The following is a 9,488-nucleotide window of genomic DNA, read 5'->3' as shown; positions in this document are numbered from 1 at the left end:
CAGAAGAACCATAAATGCCCCTTTATGCTAAAGTAAGAATTCCCACCTATTATTTATTTATTTGACAGAGAGAGATCACAAGTAGAGAGGCAGGCAGAGAGAGAGAGAAGCAGGCTCCCTGCTGAGCAGAGAGCCCGACATGGGACTCGATCCCAGGACCCAGAGATCATAACCTGAGCCGAAGGCAGCGGCTTAACACACTGAGCCACCCAGGCGCCCAGAATTCCCACCTATTGTATAGATAAGGAAACAGAGGCCTGGTGAGTGAAGGCAACTTGCCCTGGGTTGGGCAGGGGAGCCGTGAGGCTCCAGGTGATGCTCTAGAGTCCAAGGTCAACAGTCCCTAGTGAAGCGGTCCAAAGGTGAGGAATTCTCAGTCCCTCCCACCTTCTGTCCAGTCTGGGCTCCCGCTCACTGTGCCAGTGTCTCTGTCTCCCCAGTGGGAAACCTGGTCAGGGAAGCCTATCTGAGGCTTTTGAAACATGCTCAAGCCTGCAGCTTCCTTGAGTTTTGGTTTTGTCTTTGGGGGTGGGCCCAGGAAGGGAAAAACAGAGGAGGTGGGAACTACTTTGAAAACAAGGTTGGGGCACCTGGGTGGCTCAGTGGGTTAAAGCCTCTGCCTTTGGCTCAGCTCGTGATCTCGGGGTCCTGGGATCGACCCCCCGCATCGGGCTCTCTGCTCAGCGGGGAGCCTGCTTCCTCCTCTCTCTCTGACTGCTTCTCTGCCTACTTGTGATCCCTCTGTCTCTGTCAAATAAATAAATAAAATCTTAAAAAAAAAAAAAAAGAAAAGAAAACAAGGTGATACAGCTTTATCATCCGATGAACAAATGCATGGAGGTGGAAGTCGGTGAATGAGTGACAGGAGCTCACTCCTCATACCTCTGTCCCCTCCTCCCCACCCAGTCTCAGGTCCCTTAAACGAAGAGGCAGCATTTGTTCAATAACTAATACATAAAATAACCGGGAGCACCATTTGCATGCCTGTCCTTGCTGTAGGTGCTGGGGACACAGCAGTGAAGAGGACCGAAACCCCTTCCCCTTAGGGAGTGGGTGTCTACTGTAGCTGCCTTCACCTGGACTGTCCCTTTTCAGCCTCTCAGCATTCTCATTAGAATTCCCATTGACCCACTGTGCAGATGGAAAAAACCTAACTGTGTCGTTAGGAAACGGAGGCACAGGGAGGTTAAGTGACTTGCCTCAGATCACACGTCAAGTTAAGCGAACCTGTGTGGAGAGGGAGCTCCAGGAGGGTAGGGGGTCGCAGACCCGCTGTGGGATCCACCCAGGACCGCTACAGCAAGTTAATGGTCAAGTTCAACCTTTCGCACTTGGCCGCGAGAGGGCGCGAGCGAGCCTCCAGTCGAACTGAGGAGCGCTCGGCCTCCTCCCGCAGGAATGCGGGCGGTGGAGGGAGGGGACGTGGGCCGGACGCCCGGAGCAGCTGCTACCGCCGCTCCGATCCCGCCCGCCTTTCCCTCCCTGGGACCCCAGGTTTGCAGGGCGGGAGGGACGACTTTGCAGGGATGTGTGGCCTCTGTTTTCGCTCCCTCCTTCTCCAGGCTTCCAGCCCAAAGCTTCCCGGGAAAGGCCGGGCAGGATCCAGGAGGCTGGGAGTGATGCCCAGAACAACATGGCCGTGAATGGCTGTCACTTCTGAAACACCTAAGTTCCCGCACTTAGTAGGGACTTTCTCCCCAGCAACCCTTCCATTTTACAGGTGAGGAAACCAACGCTCAGAAAGGTGACATTTCTTGCTCCAGTAGGAGGTATCAGGAGCGTCTTAACGTCTTACCCTGCTGGCTCACTTCCTGTCTCAGCTCAGGCTCCTCCGGTCATGGTCATTTCTTGGTCCCTGAGGGCTTCTGATCATGCACTTGTTTTCCCCAAGGCTTCAGGAACTGGCCTTGCTTCCTGGTCCCTAAGGGCATCCATCCCATGCCTCCCCTCCTGGTCCAAGGAGGTCTGACTCGCAGGGAGAATTTTCAGGGGGAGCTTGTTGCTTGCTATGGGAGGAGAGGGAAGAATTCAGCAGTCACGTTCGGGGTTGATTACTGGGTCTGAAAGCGGTGTGATAGGTGCCACAACAGAACTGACAGCCTGATCAGGGAAAACTGTCCCAGAATAAGCAGTTACGAGGGTCCAGAGAAACCTCCTAACCCTACCAGGCTGGAGAGTCAAAGAAGGCATCCTGGAGGAAGTGGTATTTAGGCTGACGCCGGAAGTCTAGAAAAGTAAAGATAATCCCGGGAAAGGATTAGGGAGGGAGGGTTTTGCTTTGGGGGAGGAAACAGCCCAGGCAGAGACCTGGAAAGGAGGTGATCTGAGGAGTAGTAAGGAAAGGGTCTTGAAATCCTTCTTAGGCCATGGAGAGTCTCATTTGGATGCATTCATTTATCCACTCATTCTTTCCTTTGTCAAATATGTGGATATCTACCTCGTGCTGCATTCTCTTGTAGGTGCTAGGGATGTAGGTGAGCCAAGTCTCCTCCCCATGGAGCTGACGTTCTAGTGAGTTCTTGTTTCAAGCAAAAACCAAATAGCTAACATATGTCAGGTGATGAGAAATAAAGCAGGTTCAGGGGACGGAGGGACAGGGTACTGTCTTGTGGCCTCTCTGAGAAGGTGAACTGAAGGAAGGAGCCATGTGGCTGTCTGGGAAAAGGGTTCTCTAGCAGATGGGGCAGCAAGTACAAAGGCTCTGAAGTAGGGATGTGCATGGAGGGTGCCTGGGAGGCCCAGTCATTAAATGTCTGCCTTCGGCTCAGGTCATGATCCCAGGGTCCTGGGATCAAGCCCTGTGTAGGGCTCCCTGCTCACTGGGAAGCCTTCTTCCCCGTCCCACTGCCCCTGGTTGTGTTCCTTTTCTCGCTGTCTCTCTCTCTCTCTGCCAAATAAATAAATAAATAAATAAAATCTTAAAAAAAAAAAAGGGAATGTGCACGGAGTATTTAAGAAACAGTAAGGAGGTCAGTGTTCTAGAACGAAGTCGGTGAAGTGGAAAGAGTGGGAGATAATTTGAAATTAATATTCAAGGATCAGATCATGTAGGAGGCCTCATAGTTGTGGATTTGAATCTAAGTAAGGGGTGAACCGTTGGAGAATTTTGAAAAGAAGAGTGACATTATTTTTCTGTTTTTTTTTTTTTTAAAGATTTTATTTATTTATTTGACAGAGAGAGATCACAAGTAGGCAGAGAGGCAGGCAGAGAGAGAGGAGGAGGAAGCAGACTCCCTGCTGAGCAGAGAGCCCGATGTGGGACTCGATCCCAGGACCCTGAGATCATGACCTGAGCCGAAGGCAGCAGCTTAACCCACTGAGCCACCCAGGCGCCCTATTTTTCTGTTTTAGCAGAATCGGTGGGGTAGGTCCTTTGTTACTCTGACTTGAAATTCAAAGGTAACAACAATAAGAAGGACAGATAATTCCATGACATGAAAATAAGGCCAAAGGCACCACAGAAAAGTTGAAAAATTAGGGGGAAAGTGCACTTCGTATTACAGTCTCCCTAATCTCCATAATATATAAAGAGTTTCTAGGGATTACTAATAAAAATATAAACAATCCAACAGAAAAACTTGAGCAAAACGCGCAGTCAGAATGTTCACAAAAAATGAAATACAAAAGGTTCTTTGTTACGTGAAAAGACAGTCAACCTCACTCATAATAAGAGAAATCCATGTTTAAATAAGAGAAATAGGGGACGCCTGGGTGGCTCAGTTGGTTAAGCAGCTGCCTTCGGCTCAGGTCATGACCCCAGCGTCCTGGGATCGAGTCCCACATCGGGCTCCTTGCTCCGCAGGGAGCCTGCTTCTCCCTCTCCCTCTGACTCTGCCTTCCACTCTGTCTGCCTGTGCTCGCTCTCGCTCTCTCTCTGACAAGTAAATAAATAAAATCTTTAAAAAAAAAATAAGAGAAATAGGAGATAGTAATTTTTACCCATTAGAATGGCCAAAATGTAGGAGACTAATCATGTGCAGTGTGGTGAGGCTGTGGGGAAGTGACCGTGCTAACATACGGACATCAGTTTTTCCCAATAGAGTTGAATTTGATAATGTTCATAAAAATAACAAATGCATAGTTCTTTGGCCAAGTAATCCCATGACAGAAACACTTGCACATGTGTGAAATAATATATGCACACAAGGTTATTCATTGCAGCCGTTTATATAATAGGAAAAGATTGGAGAGAACCCAAAGATTCATCAGTACAGGACCAGTTCCATAAATCATTGTCCACGTACACAACAGGATATATCACAGCTGTGCAAAAGAATGAGGATGTCTGCTTGGGCTGATATGGGAACACTTCTAAGACATATTATTCAAGGAAAACTGAAGTTCGCATTTAGGTGTAAAGTATGCTGATTTCTGTGAAAAGTTTAATAAATACGTTTATACACATGTGTAGGTACCTATATATTCTGTTTTTCCATTAGAATACTCCATATTCGTTTTTTAAATTGTGGTAAAATCTGAACACCACGAAACTTACCATTTTCATCATTTTCAAGTGTGCAGAGAATGCTGTCAAATGCGTTCACATCACTGTGCAACCGTCCCCACCACCCATCTCTAGAATGTTCCATCTTCCCAGACTGAAACTCCGTCCCCATAAAACACTTACTTCCCACTTCCCACCCCCGCCAAGCTTCTGTTAACCATTGTTTTACTTTTTGTCTACAAATTTGCATATTCTATGTACCTTAAATAAACGGAATCCTGTAATGTATTTGTCCTTTCGTGTCTGGCTTATATCACTGGGCATAATGCCTTCATGTTTCATTCCTGTTGTAACACTGTGCCAGAATCTTCTTCCTTTTTAAGGCCGAATAACATTCCTTTGTATGTATCTGCTGTGGTTTGCTTATCCATTTATCAGGTTTTTCCCCCCTGGTATAATCAGAAGGAAAACCTGGATAGGTAACTTGAGGTTGGGGGGGGTTATCAGGAATTAGGCAGTTGAGGGAAAGAGGAGGCTGTCAGAATTGCTTTTATTTTATTTTTTAATTTTAATTTTTATTTTTTTAAAGATTTTATTTATTTATTTGACAGAGAGAGACACAGCCAGAGAGGAAACACAAGCAGGGGGAGTGAGAGAGGGAGAAGCAGGCTTCCTGCCAAGCAGCGAGCCCGGTGCGGGGCTTGATCCCAGGACCCTGGGATCATGACCTGAGCCGTAAGCAGATGCTTAACGACTGGGCCACCCAGGTTCTGAACTTATAAAATATTGCTTTTAAAATATTCTTTTATATGTACATAGACACATACGTATTGATTTTTAAAAGCACTGAGATTTTATCAATTCAGAAGGTGTTTTTAAAGGGTCTTCTGGGCTGTGGTGTAGGGAATGGATTGCAGGGAGCAGCAAGAGTAGGAGGTGGGAGTGGGGAGGGGACTGGTGCAATTCTCCAGCTGAAAAATGATGGTGGTTGGGGCACCTGAGGGGCTCAGATGGTTGGGCATCTGCCTTTGGCTCAGGTCATGATCCCAGGGTCCTGGGATGGAGCCCCCCATCAGACTCCCTGCTCGGCGGGGAGCCTGCTTCTACCTCTCTCCCCACTGTTCCCCCTGCTTGTGCTCTCTCACTCTGTCAAATAAGTAAATAATTCTTAAAAAAAAAAAAAATGATGGTGGTTGGATTCGGGTGGGGACCCAGAAGGTGTTGCGAAATGGTCGGTTCTGAATATATTTTGCAGGTCCAGTGAACAAGATCTGATTAGCTGTGAGGTATGAGAGAGAGGAAGTAGAGATGACTCCAGGATTTTTGGCATGAACAACTAAAACAGACTTATCTTTGCTAAGACGGGGAGGACCAAAGGGCAGGTGGGACTGTAGAAATCAAGAACAGGGGTTTGTGCGTCTTCAGCCCCTTCTGAACGTTGGCCAGTTTCTGCTGGTCGGCAGTGGCATCCCGCTAGACCATAATAACATTTCTTCCTCCTCCGCTGAATTTGCTTTTATGTTGCCATCTGGATTGGTGATGATTCTTCCTTATATGCAACTGAAGCTGACTCAGGGTGATTTAAGCTGCAAAGGAATTTATTGGGTGGATATTGGTGGCTAATGAAATCACCAGCCCTCGAAGGCAGAAGGGGCAAAGGAAGGGCGCAGGCCAGCAGCTAAGACCAGCCGGCAGCTCTGGCTTTCGCTGACGGCCCTGGACATTTGCAACGCTCCTGTCCCTTCTGCTACCTCCCTTTCCTGGTCTCTCCTCCTTTGGGTGGTGGTTCTCAAATCTAACTTTGTACCCGAGTGGAATCGGGGTGACAGCCTCACTCCCTTGTTGCAAGACAATCTGGGAGAGAAGGCCAATCTGAGAGAGATGTATTTTCCTGCACCAAGAGCCTATGAGTATAGGATCTGGAATATCGTACGTCCCACCTGTAAATACCGAATTTGGCCTCACTTACGGTGACTATGATGGCTTTTCCTTCTTGGGAAGAATCTTATTTTTTTAAGATTTTATTTATTTATGTAGGGACGTCTGGGTGGCTCAGGTGGTTAAGCATCTGCCTTCGGCTCAGGATGTGTTCCCAGGGTCCTGGGATCGAGTCCCACATTGGGCTCCATGCTCAGTGGGGAGCCTGCTTCTCCCTCTGCCTGCTGCTTCCCCTGCTTGTGTTCTCTTTCACTCACTCTCATTCTATGACAAATAAATAAAATACAAAAAAACCTTAAAAAATATTTTATTTATTTATTTGAGAGAGAGAGAGAGAGCATGAGTTGGGGGAGAGGCAGAGGGAGAAGCAGACTCCTCACTGAACAGGGAGGGAGCCCCATGATGGTCCCCCAAGGGGCTCAATCCCAGAACCCTGGGATCATGACCTGAGCAGAAGGCAGCCGCTTAACCGACTGAGCCATCCAGGCATCCCAAATTAGTCACTTGTAATAATTTATTTAAGGGAGTTTCTTGAAAAACAAGATAATGTTGCACTTAGAAATCGGGATGGTGGAGACCTTTGGGGTAAGGCAGGCAGTAAATATCCATACCGTTCTAATGGTGGAGTCTGACGGTGAGCTAGTGTGCATGCGTTTTGCTCCCCAGCTCTTTCACACACATACACTGGGTCTGTCAGAATCCCGGATGGAAAAAGATAATATATTCAAAGTGGGTAATTTGGAGGTCAGTGAAGACAGGGACAATCGTAGAGGTGAAGACAGAAGGTGTGTATCCCTAGGGAAGATAGTGCAGTGTCATCCTGATGGCAATAGTGGGGGTCCCAACACCATCACTGGCTGGAGGGGGCATAGGGAGGGAGTGGTTTTCAGAAAATGGAGCTGGGGCCTTGGATGGATGGAGAGATGCTGCTAATACACGAGACCCCCATGGAGGGAGCCTGGGGGAGAAATACTCTGGTCTTTCTCCTCCCTGCCTCTCAGCTCCTGCTGAGGCCTCCTACCGGCACTCCAGAGACCTCTCGCACATGTGTGCTTCATATATTCCTTCAAAAGAATGTATTTAATTTTTAAATTGAGATATAATTCATATACCATAAAATTTGCCATTTTAAAGTGCACGATTCAGTGGTTCTGGTATAGTCACAAGGCTGGGCAACCATCGTCATGATCTATTTTCATATATTCTTTTTAACATTTTTTTTTTAAGATTTTATTTGTCAGATAGAGAGAGAGAGCATAAGCAGGGGGAGCAGTAGGAGGGAGAAGCAGGCTCCCTGCTGAGCAAGGAGCCCGGGCTCCGTCCCAGGACTCTGGGATCGTGACCTGAGCTGAAGGCAGATGCTCAACCAACTGAGCCCCCCAGGGACCCCATTTTCGTGTACTCTTTTCCGTATTCCAGCACAACTTCAAAAATCCCATGTCGGGGAGGAGAACGGAGGGGTTCATTTGACCAAAAATATTAAGTGGCCCCAGTATATGTGCACTGACTCAAAGAGACCTCTTTCACGGGCCCTGGACTCAGTTTCTCTTGTCCTAGAAGAGGTTACTAGAGACCCTTAAGGCCCAGCATACACTGAGCTGGACAGACCTAGGCTTGAGTTCTGCCCTCCTGTCTGCTCTGGACAACCTCAGTTCCCTCATTTATGGACCGGGCTGGTCCCGAGAGCCTCTATCTAACAAGGCTGCAAGAGCAGACATTAATTAAAACACCTTCGCCCCGAGCCTGGCATTCCAAGGAGACAGCTAAACAGGAGCCACACCCAAAGCTCCAAGCGAAATGGAACACAGTGCAGGGTGCTTCTCCTGTCATTTCACTGCCATTATTGTTAGCTCCCCTTTCCAGAAGATGACACCAGGAAGTCACCTGCCCAGGGTCACCCGGTGAACAAGAGACAAGGTCAACCTTTATACCCAGAGTCCCTTTGCTTCCAAACTCTCCACACGAGGGCCAAGAAACTTGGACCCCGATTGCTTTTTAAAAACATTTAATTGTGGGGCACCTGGGTGGCTCAGTGGGTTAAGCCTCTGCCTTCAGCTCAGGTCATGATCCCAGGGTCCTGGGATCGAGCCCCGCATCGGACTCTCTGCTCGGTGGGGAGCCTGCTTCTTCCTCTCTCTCTGCCTGCCTCGCTGACTACTTGTGATCTCTCTCTGTCAAATAAATAAATAAAATCTTGAAAAAAATTTAATTGTGATAAAATGTACAAAACACACAATTTACCATCTTGACCATTTCTGAGCGTACACATCATTAGTACTGAGGCCACTCGCGTGGCCGTGCAGCCATGACTGCCGTCCAACCACAGAACTCTTTGTCTTGCAAAATTGCAAGTCTCTCCCCACTCAACGTTGACTCCATGCCCCACCCTGCCTGGCTCCCCCCATCTCTACCTTCTGTCTCCGTGGATTGGACTCCTCTAGGGACTACATCTAAGTGGGATCAGACAGTATCTGTCCTTTTTCTGTCTGGCTTATTTCACTGAGCACAAGGTCCTCAAGGTTTACTCACATTGCAGTAGGTGTTGGAATTCACCTCCTTTTTAAGGCTGGATAATATTCCATCTCGTGGATGTCCTCATTGAGTTTATCCAGTCTTCTGTTGATGGACCATGGATGGAATGGCTTCCACCTTTTGGCCATTGTGAATAAAGCTGCTATGAACACGGGTGTGCAAGTATGGGCTTTGAGACCCTGCTTTCAATTTGTTTGGTTAATACCCAGAAATGGGATTGCTGGGTCACGTGATAATTCTGTTTCTTTCTTTCTTTCTTTTTTTTTTTTTTTGAGGAACTACTATATTCTTTTCCACAGTGACTACACCATTTTACATTCTCAGCATCAGTGCCTAAGGGCTCTAATTTCTCCACATCCTCACCAACACTGGTTACTTTGCTTGGTTTACTTATAGTAGCCATTCTAATGTGTTTGAAGTGAAACTTTTTTTTTTTTTTTTAAGATTTTATTTATTTATTTGACAGAGAGAAATCACAAGTAGATGGAGAGGCAGGCAGAGAGAGAGAGAGAGAGAGAGGGAAGCAGGCTCCCTGCTGAGCAGAGAGCCCGATGCGGGACTCGATCCCAGGACC

The sequence above is a fragment of the Mustela nigripes genome, chromosome 2 (genome assembly GCF_022355385.1).
Source record: "Mustela nigripes isolate SB6536 chromosome 2, MUSNIG.SB6536, whole genome shotgun sequence".
In the NCBI taxonomy this organism is placed as follows: Eukaryota; Metazoa; Chordata; class Mammalia; order Carnivora; family Mustelidae; genus Mustela; species Mustela nigripes.
Note: the sequence above shows the minus strand (reverse complement) of the source record.